Source organism: Corvus kubaryi, unplaced genomic scaffold (assembly GCF_017639235.1).
Source record: "Corvus kubaryi isolate FWS band 111438036 unplaced genomic scaffold, C.kubaryi_AGA036_p1.0 138, whole genome shotgun sequence".
Taxonomy (NCBI): domain Eukaryota; kingdom Metazoa; phylum Chordata; class Aves; order Passeriformes; family Corvidae; genus Corvus; species Corvus kubaryi.
In genome coordinates this window covers 14,898,695-14,921,296 of record NW_024580672.1, presented here as the reverse complement: position 1 = coordinate 14,921,296, position 22,602 = coordinate 14,898,695, and the positions used below count along the sequence as shown (strand labels likewise).

Sequence of the window (22,602 nt, the reverse complement as noted above, 5' to 3'; positions counted from 1 at the left end):
CCAAATTACAGCAATTCATTTAAACAAATTGAAGAAGGGCTTGTATATGGGAAGACAGAAAGGGACTGAACATGTGGTTAGCATGGGGGAGTTTCTTGTGCTGTTAATCCAATTCCAGGGTGACTGCTGGGAATCTTCTTTACTCAGTAAAGCCCTTAATTATGAAGACAGTCTATACAGAACTGCTGAGGACAAAAACAATGAACAAGTGTCATGGTTAAACTATCTCTTCTTTTATAACTGGCTCATTTCAAATGTCTAATGGAGAAGTCTACAAACTCAGAACCACTGGATCAGAAGCACTACATTGTTTTTATATCATAGGTCAATGCATCAGCATCCTGTAGCAAAAAGGGTATTACACAAGTGCTGAAAGGAGTAAATATCAATGAATAGTAGTAGCCTGTGACGTCTCCAACATGTGATACTGCAAACTCAAAAAGCAATTTGGCACTTCCAAATGCTGGCACTAAATACGGCCGAGTAATGTGTTTCTACAGTTCTCATTCTATCTATGTGTGATCTCACCCTCACGTCTACAGCCAAATACAAGAAAAGAAATAAGGGGGAGCTGCAAAAACATGTGAGAAAGAAGCACTAAATAGTAATTCTCCAACCCCCACTGCTATGTGGCACAGAGACAATGTTAGCAATGGAAATCCTGTTGCAGGCAGCCAAATACTCAAAGAGAGGAAGAATCCAAGCAGCAACAGACCTGCAAATCTCAAGAAGATCATACAGCCAGACTATTTTAGGTCCCCTGCATAGACAGGTCTGATCAGGCATGCCATCTTTTTTCTTGTTTCTGTAAGCGTATAAAAGGCTGATTGCTCCTGACTTCAGCACATTTTTGCTCTAATGTGCAAACTTCCAGGCAGCCCCACATCAATATCACCCAAATACTGCAAGGGGTTCTGATAAAGTATTAACTGAGTGCTCTGACCAGTTATTAATGGAAGCTTTCTTGGTTACTACAGCCATCATGTCAAAACTCGAGCCAAAGGAATCTACCCAGGCTCTGTCCAAGGAATACGACACAGGAATGTAATACACATATGGCAAAGATTTAATGTATGTGATGACTGCTAGGCAAATGATGTTTTTATTGTCCAAGAAACAATGGCATATTCAAATCTGGTGTAAGTAAGGAGTGAATAATGATGTTAGATCATTACACCACCAGGGACACACAGAAGAAAAATTTGTTGCAAAATTTGTCCCTCTGTGAATGGAGTAAAATGATACTGAGGACGGGCAGACCATCAGGAACTGAATTGCTTTCAGGAAGAGAGGGGCTGGCATTTTTTTATTGCCAGTAATTTTCTAATGAACTGTTGACAATCACAGATGTTCTCACACCTCAGACAGCTGGGGTTCTCAAAAATTCACCATGTGGCCAAGTGTCAAATTTTAACTGGCTTTTACCTGCCTTTGTGGTTCTGACTACTCAGAGTATGCCAGTGGTTTACATTTTTGCTGTTTGCATAGTTACTGGCTAAATGCAATAGTTTCCATTTGCCTTTGCCCTGTCATGTCGGTAAAAACTGTAGCTTAAAACCAAGAGTAAACCATGCATGGACCAGCAAAATGAAAGGCAACTTGTAAATAGCAACCACAAAGGAACACAAATTTCCTAGTTGGAAAAAAACCAGCATTTTTCACTTAGCTTTTAGGATCATCATAAAATTGTGCACAAAACCACCAGTTTTCCACAGCTCTATCCCTTTTTTGGTCACAAAAAAAGGCAAATTAAAAATGGGTTTGTAACCAATCCCTAAGCCATGAAATTTTCACAACAGAAGTGATACAAGCTTTAAGGTAAAACCCCAAACATTAAGAATTAAAAACACAGGACCTGCTATCAGACAATCACAATTATCTGTTTGTCCAAATTATAGGATTCCTCTGGACTTTATGATTGCGAGCAAGAACAGTTTCTGAGAAAGCTATGAGAATGGGATGTAAAAATATCTTTATAGTCACTGCTCTGGTTTGATTTCTGGTTTGAAACAAACTAAAGTAAATTCAGAATTGCCCCAGATTACTTAAGAGACCAATCTATAGGAGTCCAAGAAACCCACTGGAGGCTGTTACTTTTACCTAGCTACCTCCTCTAAAATTCAAGAGTGGAGTAACTGCCCTCCACAACTTGAGGGTCTCAAAATATCTGTTATTTTCCCGCGACAGGCTGTTTCATCTGATTTAACAGAAAACAAAAATTGAACTTTTACATAGGACTTCTTAGAGGCTGTTTTTTAAGAGAACTAACCCAATATGAAAGAGTTTTCTTTAACAAACACTGTTCTTGTTAGCTTCTGCTAAAACAATAGGCATAAAGTGGTACCTTTTGAATCCCCTCTCTCAGATAAGGTATTTCTGAACTTGATAACATCACCTGAAATATTCTGCCTTTTTATGACCTAGAAAAATGGCTGGTATTCTAAAAATGTGTCTATTTTTAAATGATATGTATTTGATAGTTTGACTTGTTTTTAAGCATCTCATACAGAAGTGATGAGCTACTAATGACAACTGAAGTACCCGAAGATACCTTTCATTTACAGATTTCAAATTAAGCATCTCCCAACACTCTGTGAGAATTGTCACCTTCACTTCAAAAACTAGGAAAAAAAAATTAGTAGAAAACACCTTTCATATAGTGGAGAGAGAGAGGGAAAGAAGTCCAGTCAGAATACATATTCCAGTCTGGTGTTTTATTGCTATATGGCAGAATCCAGTTTTCTGTTGTCCATTAATGGTATTTAAAGTAAAATAAAGAAATTAACTACAATTAGTAGTTTAGAACAGGGGCTTGCATGTGCCACAACCCTGGTAACAATTATTCTGATGACTTCCACTATGCATTACAAGTGCATATTACTTTTAATCTTGCAGATTAAGCTACAATAGATTGCCAGACTGTGGTTCCTTCCATATAGAAACCCTGCACCCGGTGTGCTCCTCACAAAACAGGACCATAAGGCACAGGGGTTCTTGGCCCCAGCCACTGTTAGGGTACAAGATCTCCCTCAGTGCTCCCCAGTGCCCAGAACTCCCAGCTGATCAGCAGTTTATGATGCTTCACCCTTCAGGGCCATAGGAATGCCTACAGCAAATGCACCCACATTTTTGTCTTTGATTTGCACTATCACTGTGGATTCACAGGAAATGCATGGGAGCAGACATAAGAATGGGGACAGCCTTTTGCATGTCAGTGATGCACCATGCTGTGCTGCTCTTTAGGCTTAGACTGGATTTCTCTAAGATAGGACTGCACACACTCCTACTCCACGTAAGTCTGGAATCATGGATTCTTCTCTCATGCAGGAAGCTTCTTCCTTTTGGGGTCAATTTCAGTAAAAAAGCAACCTCTCCTAGGAAAGATTGCCTTGCTTGTTCTCCCCTGTCCAATCTTTCTGCACATTCTCCAAAACTATATTTTAAAGGGTTGTGCTAAAACAACTGGCCTTTTGTTCTATCTCACGGGACATTTCATTGTTGCAGACCCCAAGCCTGTGTCAAGAAGCCAGAATGAGTGGGATTTCAAAAGCTGCTCCCATCCTATTGTGCTACAAAGCATCTTTTGAAAAGGAGCCAGCTTGTCACTCGTCTGTACTGTTAGCACCTTCTCCCTTCCCAGGGAATCTCAATCCCAAATGGAGATAAAACAACTAGGAAGAAAACAAATTAGCCCAATGTACAAAATGGAGATGGCAGTCAGGTGTAGAAGCAGAGCATACTTATAATTTCAAGGGTAATTTGTAGATTCTACAGAACTCTTAGATACAATCTAGCATCACTATATTAATGTATGTATTGATGTTCCTTTAGCACAGTTTGATAAATATGGAAACATACTGAAATACACTTCAGATTAAAAAAAAATAATTAAAAAACTCCTCCTGTAAGACTTTCCTCAGATACTTGCAATACAAAAATTTGTGTCTCTTTCTCTGTCACATAGTTCCTCCCTTTTTCTCATCACCTCGTAAAAAGTAAATCGTCCTCTAAGAAGCCAAGTAAAATTTTAAAGCAGTATTTTTTTCTGGAGTCATGTAATGTTTGGCTCTGTTCCAACTCTCAGGCAGGAAATCTAGATAACATCTAAATAGCAATGACTTTTTCACTGAAGAGAAGCTACTGTGTAGATGTAATGCCTTCTCTCCTAAATGAAGTAATTGGTTTGACTGTAAGTGACCAAAAGCTCTATTCTGCTGAGTTACCCAACACACTAAAATAAGGAAAAGCTACTGAAGACTGCCTCCATGTGAGCCCATAACTTATAAGCACTTATTTATCTTATGGATTAGTGTGAACTCCAGCTCAAGTTTATATTGTTTGACCTTCTGAGTGGCCAGAAAACCAGGTCACTATGGGGATGGCGTGGACAGAGTGCTGACACATGAGACATCAGACTACACTGGACTGACTGAAGCTGTGTCCTGCTGGGCTCCTGGAGGATATTGCCTTCACTGGAGAGGTGCCTGAATGGGAAATAAATCTATTTGTGAACAGCTGCAGTTTACAACCCAGCATTATACCGTAAATTAAACCAATGTCAGGCTACATTAATATAGCAGATTATAAACAGTGGTGGAGAAGCAAATGCACATCCCATTCAGCTCTCACCAGGGTGATTGCACTGACTTCCCAAAGAAAGGCAGATGAACAGCCATGAGTAGAAGCTGCTTCAGCCACATAGCTTAATTCACTGTTCAGTGTGTCAGCAAACCCCTGATATAATGCATAAATAAAACTGGTTTCCTATATGAACTGAACTGGGACACAGGGCAAAACAGCAATTTCCAAGAAGAAAAAAAATTAGAAGATGAAACAGGATCAGCTTGAAGCCTGCCTCCTGCCCTTCAAAGGCAGGCCCAGCCACAGTGTGAGAAGATGGACAGAACAGGTTACCCTGATCAGTGTAACAGCCCTGGGCAAGGGGGAGATGAGGAGCAGAAATTATGTTCAGCATCTCAAAGGAAACTACGCCTAGACCCCTGGAAAACATGCAGCACATATACATGTGACATACAGGTGGAACATAAGCACCTCTACTTAAGATAAAGGATGGCAACTTTGGCAGAAGAGGTGGAAAGTACTCCCTGCTCAGCCTCTCCTTAACCTGGCTTCTACACTTAGCTCAGATTTATGAATCCCTCATTTGGAAACAAGCCTCTAAAAGACAAGAATGGCAAACGTGCTTTGCATGACCAGGGCTTAAATGCCTACTGTTAACCAGAGTGAATGGTACTGCCAGATAAAGCCTTTCGAAAGCAGAATGTCAGTAAAGGAATCTTAAACATACTGACACACATAAAATATTTTCCTAGTGGCACATTTCATGGACTATAACCTTACAAAACTTCTGAATTTAGGGCAGTTTTGCCAAAAGTGAAGTGTCACTAGAAATGTTCTATAATTAGGACTAAACACAAGCAAAAGAATCCCAAAACATTGAAACTATCCACAAAATCGTAAATGCTTACTTTTCTTAGATTATAGAACTGTACAATGATGCCAGAGCAGTAAAACTAGACGTGTTCAAAGAGCAAGAACAAAAAATAACTAGGCAAATGCTATGCAACAGCCTAAAAATACTTTCATTAAGTTAAGAAATAGGTTCTCCTAGAACATTAAAACTACCCATTAAATAAAGAAACTAATAATTGGTACTCCTGAGTTGTGACATTTCATAACCTGTGCAGGAAAGCAGCAAATGAGACCTAGGAAAAATCCCTGGAAGCAGAATTTAATTTGTACTGCAATATTATCATAGTCAACCACAGTCTAGAAAACCACAGAAAGATGGATAATAATGGGAAGGTTCTTAAAAAAAAAAAAAGGGGAAGGAATTCCTGAACTGTAAAGCCTGAAACCTGACTGTGTTATGGTACTGCAAGACAGTGTTCCCCAAGTACTGTGTCATATCAACACACAGCCTCATGAGCTTTTACCTTAATGCTCTTGCATAGTTAAAACAATTCCCAGCCATGTGGAAAGAGAGGGGGAAGGGGTCAGGGCATCCAAACACCAGCCTTACTCTTTACTACTGCTGTTTCTCCCACAGTTAATTCCCCTGCTTCGCTGCCACTGAGCATCTATAAAATTGAAAACAAATCACGTTGATCAAATCAATTATTAAGTTCGGAATATTAATCTATACTTCAGTGAGGGACAGGTTGGAAAGGACATGGACCAAGTCCAGCTTGGGTGGAACTGCTGAGAGACCAGTGGTTTAAGAACCACCTTCAGCTTCTCATGGCAAGAGTACCCTGCTGGTTTTTGCAGCACTTCAGAAGAGGAGACACCGAACAAGGCAGCAAAGTTTACATTGAACCTCCCAAGTCTGCTCTGCTCAGAAGAGGTGAGAACAGGACATTGCTCCCAGCTGGGTTCTGCAGTTTTTACAGCCACAGAACAGCACTACGATCTCTCTCCCTGGGAGTCAGGGCACAACATAATGCTGGTCAGGTTGAAGGACTGATCAGCTGCACCCAGAGGCTGTAGAGTGCTAATGCTCAGTTTCCATCAGAGTCTTTTTCTGGCATTGCTATGCTGGCCAGGAACAAGAAAGACAAAACCAAACCAAACCCTGCCAACACTACTTTTCCAGCAAAACTTCCAGTGCTAATGTAGCAGTGGTGATGGAAACATGCTATTGTTGACTCAGCTAATGTCCTTCAGAGGAGCAGTGTAGCTATGCCAGGCACAACAGACCACTGGCACCAGCACCAAGCTTGGCACTGACCTTGACTGGGGCTGATGCCAACTACAATGAGTTTCAACACCTTCTCAAACAAAACATGGCAACAGATTCATCAAATGTTCTCTGTGAGTAAGATAAAATAATAGGAAAAACTCCTCAGGCAAGCATGTGATACATCACCTAAAGTGTTCTTCAGCAAAATGACAATACCGAAACAGCTGCTGGAATGGAGAGACATTGTTGAAATTGAAGTGGGGTGGGTGTGGCAGAGCTTAAGAAGCAGGCAGTTGACTAAGCAAGGGGAAATGTCAGCTTGACAACCAGCCAGTCGGAAGTGATTGCAGATCCTCTCTTTGTATCTCTCTCTGCATGTCAAAGACACCGTGATTTTGACAATGACCATCCCTTTACAGGCCTGCTCCAATATTTGTGTCATCACCTTCCATTGAAACACTGAATTAATATTTATTTTTTGAATGATTCAGGCAGCAGTGATGCTTGAATTAGCACCAGGTTGTGCCATCAATGGCTCTTAAACTAATATTACTAGAACAAAACAAAAATCCCACTAAAAGGAGAACATCTTTAGCACTGAACACTAGAGAAGAGTATTTACATACTAAATCTTATTAATAAACACTCCAGTATAGTGAGAAAACAAATAGATATCAGCCTGAAATATTTAAGTAGTGAATCTAATGCTACTGAGCTGGCATGAGCTGTCATAATCGATGGGAATTGTTTACACAGACTCCATTCCTTCAGTTACGCAAACAGAGCCCGTGTAAACACCAGACCGAGCACGTCGGTGCATGGCCCCATTCCAGGCTACTCAGAAACGCAAGACACTTCCACTCTCAGTGACAGCATCACCCCACGGACAGACCTCACAGAGCAGGGATGAGGCAAACACTCATCTGAAATTCCTCACTCAGGACGTACACAGGACATTGGGCAAGTTGCTTTCACTCAGAGCGTATTTTTCCCACTTCTCTAAAGCCTACTTTTCTCCCACAGCTCTTTAGGATTTATGGCAGAAAGTTAAAAATTTAGTGGTTTTAACTATTCCTATGGAAAAATCCTATAGGATTCAGTAACTGGGGTGGGGATGGGTTGGATTTTTACCTAGGATGACAGAAAAGATTTCTGCAATGGAAAGTTAGAGAATGATTCAAAGCCTTGCAGAAAGAATACTCGCTTTCACTAAATTTGAATAGAGTTGTGAGAAAAGGCTTCAGAGCCTTGCTGACTTCTGTGGATTTTCCTTCTCAAATTCACTATTTCTTTTTAGAGGAGAACACTTTCCCGGTATCATCATCTAGAAGCTTTATTCTTCTCGATTCTTTAAATACCTTCTTGTAATCTCCCTGTTCTCTTTTAATATCAAAGTAATGTATATACCCAGTTATTTTAGAAACTTTGCCAGCGTATGACATGATGCTAGTGCTTGTAAAACTAAAGCCAACTTCATTATATTTTACCTCAGGATAGTTATCAGGGGAACACTGTCTGATTCAGAAGAAAGAAAACATGCTTTCTTCATGCATTAGAATGTTATCAGCTTATGATACCTAAATAAACTTTACTAGGATGAAAAAATTTACTATGCACTCATAAAATAGACCTATTGCTGAAGCTCCTAATGTTTGTTTGACGTTTAACAGCTGATGGGCAAGTGTGCTAAAAGGAAATTATGTGGTTGAAAGGGAGTTTCATAGTTTACAGACAAATTTAAGATAAACATTCAAAGCAGACTCTGGATTTTGCACATGAAAATGAACCAGCTACCCATTTTCCATATCAAACCCATGCAGGATAACGTCACCAAATTTAAACTACATTAATACTACTAATCTGTTAATTTAGCTATGTTTTCAGTAACAATGGGACAGATCAATTTGATCTGCTGTTTACCAAACGCACAGAGATCATTAATAGTGGTAGCAAATCTCCTAGAGTGGTGAATATCAGCCTTCCAAGTGGAAATGTAAAAGCATGACTGGGAGACAGGAAAGGTCAGGAGGGCTGTATATTTCTCAAGGATGAGTTTTCATGACACTGGCATAAAAAGCTTACCCAATAAACTTCATTTGATAATTTCAAAAAAAGATAAGTTGAGAATCTGGATAATTTTAAACCTCCTGAAAGCATGGGCCAGCAAAGAAAAGCCTCCTCCCACAGCTCTGCCAGCTCTCCTTGAGAGCTCAAATATAGAGTTTGAGCTTCTAAGTCCATGACCAATGCAAAGCCATTGTGCTGGGCTTTCCTATAAAGAAATTCAGGTGGGAACAGACAGCTCTATTCACAAACCACAGCAGGTCTGAAGTGAGGCTGCAAACACTGCAAGTGAATGTGTTACCCACCATCTCACTGGCTTCCACCATCCTGTCCCGACCCTCCCCACTTTAAAGAGCTTTTTCATAATTTATTGTCTGGAAGGAAAAATAGTTAATGCTAATGTATTCAGGAGTAGTATGCAGGAGGTTCCTATGTTCAACAATCCATTTCTTGCCTCATCTGACAAAAACATTTTGACTGTTTAATAATAACAAAAAAAATCCACATTTTAAATCTCTGGGAGAAGATATTTGTTTTAATTATGAAGCTGTTGATTAATTTAACCCTGTGTAAGCACCATGTTTAGCTATCATTAAACTGAAAAATACCTAAAGTAATTAACATGCCATCTTTTAAGAACTTTCTTCTAAAAGCTTTTAAGATTTTGTTTTCATTGTTTTGTGTCATGACAACAGAAATGCATCCTGTCTTCATCAAACAAACTGACTATCAGAGCAGTTACCTTGCATGTGAAAAGTGTTTCTACCGCCTTTCTGGGATGCATCAAAATCTGCTTGAATAACTCTTTAGAGAACCTGATGTGGGTCAACACACAGCACAACTCCTGAGGACTCAAGAAGTTCATTGCACCTAGGCTTGTCTGTTTAGAAAACTGGTAGGGCATTTTAAATTGCATCCTCACCTCATGCACTTGTCATTTCATTTTGGGAAATCAAATATTTTCCAACCATGAACTACATAAATTTCATGAAAGATTTCTTAGAGTGTTAGCTGACTAGCTGTTAAACAGAATCCTCTGGTTTCTTAGGAGTACTTCATGATGTGCAATGGCTAAGAAATATATGGATCAATAAAACTTTTTAATTGTCATTATATTAGTGTCTGTATCTCTTGAGGATGGAACTATGAACAGCACCATTGTTTTCATATGTACAAGAAGTTGTATTTCAGCCGGCTGCTACATACAACTAACGAAACCTGAGGTCCATCACTTTTACTGAATACTTCCTTAATTCCCAAGGAGTCAATTAAGCCAATGGAACCATTCATAGAACAAGAATACTGGAATTCAGCCTCTAAATCAGTCTGCTAACTGGTTAAACTGTGCTTACTGAGGAAATGGTTAGAAAACAATTCCAAGTTATAGCATAAATAGAGGAAAAGCTTCACAGCCAGCCAGAAATCTTGGACTGCTTCAGCAATCAGGGAAAGTTCAGTGCCAGTTTTGCTCTAGTTTTTAAGGACAGCTTTGGGCTACAATGTGGATGCACTACACACAAAATGGAGTGCTTCCCTCTATCTTTCCCTAAACAAAGCTTTATTAATTGTAGTAGAAATGCTTCATTTAACAAGATCTTTAGTCTTGCAGAAATTAGAAGCACAGCACCTTCAGCTTCTATTTCATTACTTATGACTTGTTGCCTAAAATGAAGCCAAATTTCATGTGAAGGACAAACGCAGGATATGCTTTTAATTTGCAAATAATAAAGACCTTTCTTGTACTTATTTAGAATAAAACCTAAAAGAAAATGTCTTTGAGGCAGATCAGTTCTGGAAACAGCTTGGCACTAGTGTAGCAGTAAGGAAAGGTGAGAGGAATGCAAACCAAACTACAGGTGGTAAGAGAAAAACCACTTAATGCTAAACATGTTAAATGGGTCCGCAAAGGCCTTTGAGAGCCATGTACTGAAGAATTAAGGGGCCTCAACATTTCCCGTTGAGATGTCTCAAATTTCACTACTGTAAGAACTTGCCATTGCACAATATGACCAGATCCCAGTACCACTGCACATGATGCTGAGAACATGTTGCACTCTAGGCTTCACCAGAGAAACAACGGCACTGGAAACCAATACTCAGGGGTAGTCTTAAGCTTTTTAGCTATCATGAGTTGCAAGACCTGAAGTGGTTCTTCAGTTTCCTTATCAGGGCAATAACATTCCCCAAAGGCTTCTGACATTGCATGGGAAAGGGTGTGAGGGCCTTTCTGACCAGCAGTGCAAGGAGGGACAGGAGGACACGTGCAGATCCTGGAATGGGAGGCACCAGGGAGATGCACAACCCACCTGGGAACAAATTAGTTAATTGACTTCAAAGGTGAAAGAAGATTCTAAGCATTTTCATGTAAGGTAAAAGCTTTCAGAGAGAAAACGCAGCTGTGACAAAGAATACCTGTACACACTGCTATATCTGACTAGAAATACATGCATCCGTTCTGGGGAAGTCTCAAAAATAACAAACTACTTAGAAAAGTTGCAACATATAGCATCTAGAGAGAACTGCCTGGTCTCAAAACATCCCACGGACAATAAACATCTATCATCAAACTGTCAGCTCAGAAACACTGTGGATTATGTGGTTGTGGGTCACCAATTGTCCACAGGAACATCTGGGGAACTTGGATCAAGCTGCCTTCCCTGTATTAAAATACTGCAGTAACATGCTAGTTTTCTTTGCAGGTATCATGCAGCTGAAAACAAAGCCACATCCTTCAAAGTTACCTCCAGCCTTGTGTGAAGGATAGTTGCACTGCATGAGAAGCACATCAGAAACTGTTCTGGACTCACTAATCAACCTAATGATCCTTTGAGACACCAAGTTATGCCAAAGGGAAGGAAGGGTATGTAATAGAGAGATTCAAGGCTGATGGTCTGCACAAAGGTCAACAATACAGAAGTCTTGCCAGGGAATGAAATACTTTCCCATCTTCCTTCCATCCATCTTCATCATTAGCCTTTTGTATGGGTAGCTTATCACTGAGCCTTTTTTCATAAATATAATTACCAAGTTAAATCATAACAGGATGGTAATGGAAATCTGTGGAATCCTAGTAAATGCAGTATGACAGCTTACATTTTATGACATAAACTAATTAAAACATGCTTATTCTGTCTCCAAAACTGCATCTGAACTCAGTGAAAAAAAATTTTTCATGGATTTCAACAGGGAGAGAATGGGAAACAATCTGTCACATGGCCAATCTAGAGAAACTTTGTGTATCCACTAACAGTTTTGTTCACTCATAAGAAACCTCTACAAGTCAGCAGTAGACGATCTGACAAAAGTGTGAAAAGTCAGAGACTAAAGACATGCTGCATTTTCACAGGAAAGTTGACTCACACAGCCATTTGACATCCTTCGAGAAAAGCCCATCAAAACTGAACAGGCCATCCTAAATCTTCTGATTATTTTGTGACTAGGATGCAATTTCTCCTCCACTCTTGCTTCTCTACACTAGATCCCAGCAAAAAGCTTCCCAAGAGAACATCAAGCATCCAAAAAAATACCTTTTTATATGTGGCAAGCTAAAATCATGAAAGACCTGAAAATCATCATTAGCATTTTTAATTACTCCTGTTTTTCAAAAACCTGATTTGTATCTCAAATCATATTTAGGCAATAATTTGTTGGCCACAGATGTTCCTCCAAAACCGGAAGCAGATCTTTTTATTAGGGATTTTTTAATAAGGAAGGGGAAGACTCATATTTAAAACACAGTAAAGTAAAAAAAAAAAAAAAAAAAAAAGAAGTGTATATTTAATAAACTATATATGTAGTACTATTATCAGGTAGTAATTTTTCGTTGTTTCCTAATGCCATAACCATCTGGCAAAGATCCCAATTTTGTACACAATCTGTTCAGTTTCTCCATATGGTTTAAATGTAAGGCAAAAGGTCAAAACACAACCTGAAATATTTAAAGTGGTCAATGACAGTCATCCTGCCAATGAATTATCTCAAGTTTACTGTTAAATATGGATAGCCTTTGAGGTAACCTCCAGTACATGTCACAGTTTTCTAATGAGTTATTAAGCTATGAAATATTTCTGAATTTTAAGCAAGACTAAGGAGTAAAACCCAAGTAACACAAATTAAAAGGATAATAATTATGCAACATCTTGAGATGTACCAGACAGTCGCACTATGCATATATAAAAAAATACATTAATAAACTGAACATATTAATAAAAAGCTAAGACTGGCCCTTCAAGACCTCAACACTAATTGGAAAGGATTTAGACAGCACATCTTGAATAACTTCTATTAACAGTTTTGGTAAGTCACTGTTCAACTATCTAAAACTGGAATAATTTAAACTGCACAGTTCATCTACTGTATTATCATTTGTGAAAGATCAGTGAAACATCATTAGACAGTGTGAGTAATGAAGCAATTGTCTAATTGCCCTGACTTGAATCTTATTTCTGATGAACTTAAATGATTAACCATGAACTGGTTTCTACATTTGAAGCCCCACAGTTCAATTAAAGGCCAATGATTATCATCATCCCTGAGATAATTTACTTTGAACTCTGAAGAATTCTTTCAAAAAGGGTGACACTTAAGCAGATTTTATTTTTAACAAAGAGGCAAGCTTCAGACCCAAGAGGCAGCTGTTATGCCACTGTACCTAGAAGAGTAGGAAGCCCCACGCAACCCCTCAGCAACTTTGTGATCTGCTGTGGTACCATCCTGCAGAACAAAGAGAGACTGTTGCAGCAGGAACAACTACCAGGCCTCCCATTTGGCAGCCAACAAGTTGCTCCTGGGTCTTTAAAGTCAGAGTCACTCATCCAAAGTGTGAGCACATAAACGCACACTGAGAGCCCACGCACCAGGAAGCCAGACTGCCACTAACAGAAGGGCTTTGTGCAGGCAGAATTCCTGCTGAGCTGGGAGACAGAGTCCTGGCCCACACCCTGACAGTAATGCCCAGGGGTGTCTCATATTGGGATTTACCCAAATACGTCAGGAATGGGCCCAAGCCATGGTAACAGTTACCCTGAAGACTGTGACATCCCCTCATTCAACTGGTCCCAGGCTGTCATTCACGGTCTAGATGAATTTCTGTATTCTCCAAAATATCATACCCTCAAATATGATTTTAAAAATGAGTATCTACCAGGTTCAGTGGCTTGCTTGCTTCTTTAGCTACTAGAACGTAACCCACTCATACAAAATATCTAGACCATGAGTTGATACAGTTGGCAACATCTGAGTCATATCATTCTCCTGATAAACCCCTGAGTACTAATTTCAAAGGTGTGACGCTGTCTTCTTTATAAAAATCTGGTAAGAAACAAGAATCTCAGAAGGACCGTGAATATCTGAGAACACCTCATGTAATTTCAGAAGGTGCAGGTAAGGACAACACTGTCACAGGGACATGGAGAGAGACAGGACAGTGTTTGCCAGTGAGCACTTGGTAGAGTGAAAGTTACCACATGTGGGAGAGTTTGGGTGGAAGAGAACAGTACCTTGTGGTGACGGCATTGCACAGGGTCAGGAGTTTGGCCAATGAGGCATATTCAGACCTTTTTGTGTTGTTGATAAGCAGCAGTTCTGTCATGCCAATAGCAGAATTCTCCCTTGATTTAATGAAATCCACATTAAGGTGCAGTATCACAATTCAGCTCTTGCCTTTAACCCCACTGCAACACAAAGTGTATTACAAATCTGCTACAGGAATCACTTCATCCAACATAGATATGCAGAAGTCTCAAGGGTGGAAAGTGGCAGCTGTTCAACACATTCACTCATAGAAACGTTATTCACCATCAGTATTTGTTTTGCTATTGTTACACAGTTATGTTCGCAGTGAAAGTGCCTGAAATATTTATTTTCTCTTCAGAAACCATCCCATAGTAGCATTTTTTTTCTGCAAATAATGCTTTCCGAACCACAGATTAATGAGTAAAACAAGTGGTTAAAGATATCTTTTAAATATCATTCCTTTCTCATTTTATAGCTCAAGAGCCATGTGTCTCTCTTTAACATATGATTTGCAATGTAATACTCCATGAGCTTCCATATCTGCCTTGTTATAATAGTTTCAAATAAAACTTGGCTCTCACTCTATGTTAACCTTGGGAACAGGACTGTTAAAATCCTAGAGGCCAAATACCAATGTCCCTATAGGATTCTCATGCACATCTGCATTTCTGGAAAGATGATATTTTTAAGGGAAAAGCTTTCAATTAAACATTCCTCCAGAAACCATAGTTTTGCCCAGGTTTCTTGTTGCTCGCCTGGTAACGGACACACCACAAGGTAAAATTTGCCACATGACAATTTCATCTGGTAGGTGTCCTAAGAATATGTATTTGTAATAAGCTTTATTTTTGTTTAATTTCCCTTTAGATTTCTAGTGGTACAACTGCCCCAAGAGAGTTTGTGTTACAGCAAGAGGACTGGAGGAACGCTCTCATTCCAGACTGGATTTTACCCTGTCATTTGCAGGCAGAGAGTTGCAAGCAACTCACTTGAACTGTGAATGAAGCTGCAAATGCCAGAATTTGGTCAGTCTTTTATGTTTCTGCTTTCAGCCAAAGTACCTAAGGCACTGGGATGCAGACACTGAAGAATCAGACGTAATTGTGTCCCCATTTTAACCCCTTGTTTATAGTTCATTACACAAAGTTTCTTGAAATCTGCACTTTTGAGAAGGAAATTTCTCTGTTTTGGTTTTGGCTAGGTGATCTGCTTGCTTGGGGGGTTTGCTTGTTTGCGGTGTTTTTCTCTTTGAAGAAATGCAGTTCAGCTATTCGAACAAGCAAAATGTTAAACAACACGTATTTCCTTTATATATCTATGATTTTTTTTAAGTTGATTTTTTAAAGCTGGAATGACAAAGGGTTAACAGCTAAAATCCAGAATGAAATCTGAGAATTCTTACCAAGAATAAGGGACTGTGCTTGTCTTGGAGAGAAAATATTCTGGTTTCAACATGACACATGAGCCCAAGCAAACTGAGCACTGACCACATGCAGTAGATTTTTTGTTTGTGTTTTTGCTGAACTAAGAAAGGATGCACCCAAGGGAGAGATTAACAAACTGAGGCTACTCAGTTCACAATGTTTGTTGTCCAAATCACAGAGCAACAAAGAAAAAAATGCCACAAAGTCCAAATATTCTAAAACCCTATTGATTTTAACTTATTTCATGTTTCTAAACTCTAGAAGAAGATAAGCTGTGAAGCTGAAAGACCAGCAATACTGAAAGTACAGCTGCAGATGTCTGTACCTATTACCAAAGACCAACCTTCCCCAGCATTTCCTTTTTTTTCCTTCTTTTTATAAAAAAAACTAGGAAGAGCATTACCTTAGAAAGGTAAACACTCTCAAACTTGACATGCTCAGTTTTCTTGCCCTACCAGCCTCACAGAAACTATCTTTTTGAATAGGTCCTAAATTAGCGTTTAGGGTTTATTTTTTTTTGCCCCCAAGATCAAGATTACTGTCTGTGGTTTTGTGATGTCAGTAATTAGCACAGTAAATCATTGTTCTGCTCCAGTGAGATGTTATGCCAGCACATACTACTGAGTCCTACACTGGACATAAAAAACCAACAAACCCAAAACCAGCTGAAGGGCAGGATTTCCAAAAGCATCCAGCACTGGCTGTATTTTAGACCCATAGAAGTCAGAGGTAATTTAAAGCAAAAATAAAAAACCCCAAACCCAAACAACCAGAACATTGACTTGTACCATATCATAAAGATGCAGTATAAGGCTGGAAAAAACCCTGAGCAATCAAGGTTGCGGTGTCAGAATTCATTTATAAAAGTCATTTGGCATGAGATACCAGCGGGAGATGAGCAGATACTGATCACTGGGGGCAGACTGCACATCTCCAGGGGTCACCTCCCTAACAGTACTGAGGACAGCACTGTTTTTGCTCTCCTAGTGTGAGAGCACTCTGGAGAGATCACAAAATAGCTGAAATGTTCTTGTGACATGAAACTGGGGCCTGGAATATTTAAATATTTAGAGTGTCTCCCTGGAGTATTTAACCCTTCTGATTGCATGTATTGAAGATGGCTGATGCAGTGTGCTCCAGAATTAGGAAAAATTACTTCTGTCTCATCCTAATGTGTGAGGAAAAGGAAAGTTCACATGAAAGACCTGTGGCATCACACATAAGACTATGTAGTCCCACAAGGTCATGACTGCATCTCCTCCATAATCCCAAAGTCAAGAAAAAAATTGCTACAGAAATCTGCAAAACCTAGTTCTGAACACTGTGTTAGACCTAGAAGAACTCTGCACTATAAACAGTTGCTTTCAGACCTCTGCAAAACACATGGGCCTTTTTACTTGAGTAATACTTGAGAACTCTAAAGAAAAGTCTTCTATGCAAATGCTGGAGTCCAGTGCAACTCTGTTTGCAATTCTCCTAGGCATGGGGATTAAATGAAATGCAGATCTGTAAATTCAAGATCATTACAATGCCACAAAGTCTAAGGCACTCAAATCACCTTCAGATGTTGCTGCTGTTAAAATTAACAATAACAGGAGCACAGTTGCTAATGTTAGGACAGCAGACTCAGAAGTCCAGTCTATGAAAAAGATTTGCCACTACAACAGTACAACTATTTTGGCACTAGTTTCTACTGGAGTTGCAACTTACCAGATGGAAAAAAAAAGCTTTTATTGTTAGAGGTTATACCCTCCCCAAGCAAAATAGAATATACTGGCCAAAGCTTTCTTTTTTCCCGGGGTACAACCATGTCTACACTAGGGCTTTTGCCAATAAACACATACAGCCAAAAATCACACCTCCAACTGACATTACTATAACTGGCAAGTGTTTCTAGCACCGGCCTTAAAGAAGTTATTTGTTCAATCATTGCTTTCCACATTCATCCCTTACCCTAAAAATATTGTATTTCTTTACAGGTAAGAAGATGGGAAAAAAACCAATCTATCACCTCAGGTCTTATTCATCTGTTTCTTATATAAGGAAAGGATCTTTCTTTTGCCTTCACAGAAGTTGAATTCCTCCTTCCCTTACAAAAGCCGAATAAACATGGGGGGGGGGGGGGGCCGCGGGTGGAGGTGGGGTGGAGAGCATGAATCTTTAACCCCACAGCAGAACAAACAAACAAAAGTTCAGGTCAGCCCTTGCTCATCTTGCAACAGGGGCAGAGAGCCAGAGAAAGAACAGAATTCTCTCAATCCTAATGACTGCTTGTTGCCATTCTCTACATACCAAAGTGAATACAGTCCCTCAGCTTTGAAAGTGCTATTTCTGTTCCTATTGCTGTGTCTGCTAAAGCAGATTCTTCCATAAGCAAAAAGTCAAACAATCTTCACTCTTAAAGCTCACACAGAAAGCAATACTTGAAAGGGGGCACAATTAGTACAAAACCAGGGGGGGAGGGGACAGAAGAAGGAGAAAAGAAATGTCTTTTCAGAAAACCTCAAGCTACCCTCCATGAGAAGAGGATTTTCCTGTGACTTGTCTTGGTCTGAAATTATAAAAACAACTATATATTTTGAAGCACATTTGTTTTCAATAGTTGCAATATTTTTTTGCAAAAAAATTATCAAAACAATGGATTTAAACATTTTATGGGAAAATAGAGCTTAAAGTGTTTCATTTTACTTCTAAAGCAGCAGTATAGTATTTTCTTAATATCCTTCACCTCTCCAAGCCATTTCCTGTGGTTTGTCCTAAAATTTACCCTTGTCAGCCTAAATGGAAGTGTCAACTATGCGTGAAGAGTCAACTTGCTCTTGGACTGAAAACAACTGTACTCTTTTAAAATGCCATGACTGTAGCATCACTAGAGAAGGCAAAACCTGTGTGCTTTTAGAGACAGAACTTGCTTCTCCTTCTTCAGGTTGGTATTTTTCCTGAGCTAAGGGTCAGAGAAGTTGATTTGGGAAACACCCCATTATTTCTCCTTGTGCTGCTTCTGTTCTGCCCATGTTCAAACAGTTGAGACTTGAAGATGTACAGTGGATTTGGCTTGATATTAAATTAAATAAAATTTTCCCTTGGAAATGGTCTAGCAGAGCCTGCAGAAATACTGCACCTGGAATACTCTAAGTTTTAGGGAAATTTCCATGTCATACACTGGTTTAATGCACTAATGGCACACGTAACCTGCAGAACTCAGATGCAGATACAGATTCCAAGGTGTTGAAACATCCACACTCAGGGTTTTGGTTTGAGCTCCTCCCCAGTAAAAGATTTCTTTACTTCTGAGCATGTAATGATACTTTACAAGTACTGAGCTCTGCTATAACTCTTCACAGGTCAGAAAAACCTGAACCTTTCATTGTGCAAGTAACTCCCAAGATTACAAAAGGAAAGTAAGCCCCACGGCCAGCCCATCTGACGCAAGGAGAGTGACATCCGGACATGTTTAGAGAATCAACACCTCCAACCCAGCTTCGTGCTGCCAGGAGCTTTTTCCTGTTTGGATTCAAATGTAAAGACACCTGGGATCAAACGCAAATGATCTCTTTCGATTTCATCCACGGTGACGTAAGGGCGGCTTGACAGCACCCCGAGGAGTCAGCGCACGCAGCCTGAGTTACTTGGGGCTACTCAGGTTCCCCTGTGCTGCTTCCTCAGCCCTGGGTTGCTCTCAAGTACTTGCTGCCAGCTGCACTGAACTGCACACAGAAGAACAATATGCAATAAACAGACATCATTAGAGAAATGTTATTTTTCTTATTACAGAAAAGTTGAGAACTTTCACAATATCTTGAAACACTACTCAGAAATTACCTCTTCAGCTTGGCATCCGTTCCCTCTTTAGGAACAAAACAACCCCAGCAATTACAGGAAAAAGCCAAACTGACATAACTAAACCAAGAAAGCCTTTTATCTATTCATCTCACAAGATTTTGTTTTCTTTTTTTTTTTTTTTAAACTACTTCTTAGAGGCTCGGAAAAAAAAGCATTAGGTGCTCTTTGCACGCAGAAGATTTATGACCTTGTTCAACTTCTTCAATATATTTCTTACTAATACTTGCTGTATTAATGGACTCAGCCCAAGAACTAGTAATGTCGAGCTTTTTAATTGCCATACACAATTAAATGCTAACATTTCAATCATTAATAAGAACGCTGAATATTGTGCTTTGGAGCACAATGTAAGCAATGTATTAAAAGCAAATGCTTCACCAGGTTCCTACCTTTCACTTTTTATAAGTAGTTCAGAAAAAGAAGCCTAAAAATAAATAGCATTTATTGTCACTGGAGAAAGTGCTGCAATAAAGAGCAGCAAACAACTGGGAGACACAATTATAACCTCCACCCCTTACAGCCTTCACAGAGCCTTTGCTGTTGCTGTCTATGTAAGCAGAGCAGAGCTGTCTGCTTCAGGGTTAGAGTTTTCTTGGAAATGCTTACTATAATGAGAGAAATTTCTGTTCTTTTTCTTTTAATCACAACACAGTCCAGTTCTGAGACCTGAATTGATGCAAAAAAAAAAAAAACCCAAAAAAACCCAGATGACATTTCAAGCAATTTAATAATCAGATGCCTCATTGCACAGCCTGGGAGTATGTTTCACATTATATTAAAATTATTGACATCCAGTCATGTTATGGCAAAAAGAGCTGACACCATGCTTGGTTACAGCTGTTGCCACAACAGTAGTTATTTGGCAAATGATGCGAAAGAGGACAAAGTGCTATTGTGAACTCTCACCAAGCTTTTACACACTATATCTCCAGTTCATAAAGAGGAAGGAAGAAAAGAAATGATGCCTTTTTTCAGAGCAACCACATTGTGATTCTAAGTGAATATGTTTGTCAAAAGATGTCAAAACCATCTCCAAATGACAGGCTGTGGAAACCACAGAAGGGGATGGAGAAGAAGCCCAAGACTCCTGCAAGAAATGCAACTCAAACTTTGGGTAAATAAGATGAGGTAAGCCAGAAAAAAGAAGGACAAAGAGGTCTTGGAAAGTAAACTTGCTCTTTGTCCCACAAGGAGCAGGAGATCTCAACTGCAACTTTGTGGAAAGTACCAAGAATGGGTCGCACTCTGAAGAAGGCCACTTGTGTTCCCAAAGGAGTGTCTGTCACGGGTTGGCTGCTCTTCAAATTCAGGTCTTCGTGAGTGTGATGAGGACATGCATGTCTCCATGTCTACTTTCTTTGTGAGTCTATCCACATTACAGAGAAAAGGGGTTTACATTTGACTAAAACACTTGTATCTCATGTTTTTGTCCCTTCATCAAGGAGCTGGAGAGCCTGCCTTGCCACAGAAATGGTTTCCCAATAAAATAATCAACAACAATGTTGGAACTCTGTTCCTTGAAAAGAGGTTTGTCTCTGTGCCCCAGTGAGCCAGCAGAGGAAAAGTCAGCTGCTACACATTTAAAACAAAACAAAAAAACAAAAGGAAAGGAAAAATAATTTTCATCCAGTATTTAATTGCAAAAACATGGTGGAAGAGAAAGAAGACTCAAGAGAAACTCCAGGACTTCTTGCATCTAAAACAACCATTTTGCACTTACAACAGAAATGCTTCAATGCTGGTTGGTGCAGAGGTGTGTCTCCAATCTTTAAAATTAATTTACTGACCCTGGTGTTTTTTTCCCCCTAATACAATGTTACCCTAAACCCCTCCTCCCATCTAATCGAGCTCTAAACATGACCTAGCATTCATTCTGATGTCTGTGATATTGAGACTTGTTCTCTATATTGATCCAAAATGAAAAATTCAGATGAGAGAAAACAGCCAAACAGTTGACCTATGTGAGCATTGACTGCTGCCTATATGAAAAAGTTGGCTCTTTCCAGAAAACTTGAACCACCACATAGTATTCAGGATGCAAAAGCGATTTCCTCTTGTAAGAACAAGCTATCACGTGTTTGCTTTTGCCAAAGGCTGATTTTAACAGCAGCCACTGGAACATAGTATGTATAAACTTACTGTGTGACAAACAATTCATAGAAAAGCAGGACTAAATAATTTTTTAAATTTCTCGTAACACTAGTTATTAGCACACCAGATGCATGCAGCATAATATAGCTACTTGTTTACTTTTAAAATGTGGGAAGACACTAGAAAATATTTTTTAAAAAATTCCCTTCTTTTCTCTTTATTCCCCACTTATTATTTAAATATGCTTCTGCAGTGGGGAATCGCACTACACACGCATGAAAACTGCAAAGTGAAACTGAATATAAACAGAAAGTGACTGATATAATTTCACTGAGCAAGAGGGTTGAAGGCCAGAAAAGAAATAAATTGCTTAAGGGGTGGGATGTTAAGCAAATATTTATACAATTTTCCAGTTTTTATCAAACATAAAATATAATCTAATAATCATCTAAGGAATGTTTTGAGAACATTTTCCCTTTAGTATTACTCAACATTTAGACATGGATGATCAAAAAGTCGAGACCCACTCCCACCAAGCATACAACAGTATTTATCTCAAGCTCTCCCTAGTAGGAAAGATTATAAGGATTAAGTTTCGAGCTTGTGCAATTGTCTTTAGACAAACACAACAATATGCAATAAACTAGTATTCCCCGGATGATTTTATGAGAAAAAAAAGCAACACACTAATGACAATTAAGACTGAAAGAAAAGAAGAGCCAAATAACTAACAATGCGGGACAAAGAGGCCCCCTTGAAAGATGCATTAGCATGCAAGCCATCAAATCAGGGGGTGGTGGCTTTCCATGTGGGAAGGCATTCTCTGGGGCCACTTCTTGGCTTCTTCCTCACAAAGCAGTTCATTCCTTTAAGTGATGATACATATTCTCAGGGTTTGGATCAAAGAAAGCAGGGTACAGTGGGTCTCAAACTGAAGTGAGTCTCAGAACTCAATAGTTTAGG

At 39.3% G+C, this 22,602-nt stretch overlaps 1 protein-coding gene and 1 long non-coding RNA gene across 5 annotated transcripts in view; one reads left to right on the top strand and one right to left on the bottom strand.

Moving 5' to 3' along the window:
• Window positions 1-22,602, bottom strand: part of VTI1A (vesicle transport through interaction with t-SNAREs 1A) — a 258,483-nt gene that overhangs the window by 61,093 nt on the left and 174,788 nt on the right. The window lies entirely within an intron of this gene.
• Window positions 11,181-19,292, top strand: LOC121660198. The gene is made up of 3 exons (XR_006014561.1): window positions 11,181-11,627; window positions 15,149-15,306; window positions 19,050-19,292. It is a non-coding gene; the product is annotated as an uncharacterized LOC121660198 (long non-coding RNA).